Genomic DNA, 1,732 nt, shown 5'->3' with positions numbered 1-1,732 from the left:
CGACCAAACTCCTGCACGCAACACATCAAACAGCCGTGACTACCAAATATTTTTCAGGGGAAGTTGCTAAAGCAAGGTTGATTTGTTGCTAAAAGTTGCTAAATGACGTTGTGATTTTTGTGACGACGACGTCATTATGTAATCACAACGCAAAATTGTGTCACTGCATCAAATCTCAACAAAAAAAATACATTTTATATATGTTCATTTAGATTTGTTTGTAAAATAATATAAACGCATAATATAATATAAAAATGTAAATAACTGTTTTTAAATAGCCTACGTTAGATTTTTGCAAACGTACACATTTTTGAACGAGTACAATTTACGTTTTTTTATTAGCTAGTAAACAAGTAAAACTACACATTTTCCATTTTTCTAGATATTTTTCTTATAGTGTACCAACTGATCAACACTCGCATGCACAAGCTACTAACAAAGTGTATCATAAATGAGCAATTATTAAATGACAAAATTATATTATTACTATTATTATTAAATTAAACAATTGCAAATAGCAGCTAACTTAATCCACGTGATGTGTGTACTACTAGGCATCTTTGTTTTTCTCTTTTTGTGTAATTTAAATGGTAAATGCTCCTTTTTATCATTTGAGTCACTTATCAAATAAATTGTAAAAATAGCTCAACTGTTAGAGTCAGTTTCACCTTCTTCACTGACTGCTTCTCGCCGCACACTTTACATGTCCATGTCTTACTCTTCTTCATCTAGAGGAGAAAAATAATCGGTTACTCCGATTCACAAGCTTTTGACTCAATTCGACATTCATTTGGAAAAAAACACATACATTTTTCAGAAGTAACAAAGGCTTATTGGCATAATTAGATGGTGACGAGATACAAATAACATTTATTGAACGTTTGTCAACTGAAAACAGCACAGGCCACAAGATCTCGGTTCAACAAAATGAAGATGAATTACAATAGATTAATCGACATTGTCTAATATTTAGACAATCTGAATGCGAGGGGGAGACGCTGACATTAATTTTAAGAAACGTTAAGTGGATAACTAAGGGCTGAGGGATTTATGTCAAGCGTTTGTGATTTAGCAGCTAACGTTACAACGCGAGAAAAACAGAAAAACAGGTTTAATTCTGAACTAAAAGGGACATGCGAAACAGTACCTGCTGTACTTGATATGTTTGACAGGAAAAACATCTCAGTACATGAAATTCTTGAACCATGTTGTTGGGTAGTTTTCACAGTCCGGACTCGGAGAATAAAAGTAAATAAAGTAAAGCTCCTATTTATGTTTCCCGCCGCCGCCCACAGCCTTCTTCTTCTACGTTAGTTCTTCCTTCCGCACAGCGCCCTCTAGAGGAGCTATGGATCAATGAGCGTAAAACAAGTAAAACATCTGTGTGTGACTGAGGGAATTAGCACATTTGACAGATTCTTTTGGATTATAATGAGCACATCTCAAAACAAAACAGCTTTTAGAGGAATTATGGGTCTTTCAAATAGTGAGGACCACTTCATATGTCTTCATACCTACAAATCAAAATAATGTGCATCCAATTATTAAGAAAATTAAACAAATATTAAATTCATGGTTAAAGAGAGATCTGTGACTAAAAGGAAGAATGTTATTATCCAGAACTGAAGGGTTGTGACGTTTAGTGTATACAGCTCTTGCATTAGACGTTCCACAATCGGTCATAACGGAGGTTGATACTTTTTTGTTCAATTTCATCTGGAAGAACAGACCA

The 1,732-nt window shown here is 34.2% G+C and overlaps 1 long non-coding RNA gene across 1 annotated transcript; it reads right to left on the bottom strand.

The window, feature by feature from the left end:
* On the bottom strand, positions 1-1,322 carry LOC107580155 (uncharacterized). Its single transcript, XR_001608595.1, has 3 exons — positions 1,148-1,322; positions 669-728; positions 1-11 (listed from the first exon to the last, which is right to left on the bottom strand). It is a non-coding gene; the product is annotated as an uncharacterized lncRNA (long non-coding RNA).
* Between the last annotated feature and the right edge of the window lie 410 nt (positions 1,323-1,732).

Source organism: Sinocyclocheilus grahami, unplaced genomic scaffold (genome assembly GCF_001515645.1).
Source record: "Sinocyclocheilus grahami isolate Dianchi unplaced genomic scaffold, SAMN03320097.WGS_v1.1 scaffold25831.1, whole genome shotgun sequence".
In the NCBI taxonomy this organism is placed as follows: domain Eukaryota; kingdom Metazoa; phylum Chordata; class Actinopteri; order Cypriniformes; family Cyprinidae; genus Sinocyclocheilus; species Sinocyclocheilus grahami.
This window is presented reverse-complemented; position numbering and strand designations above follow the sequence as displayed.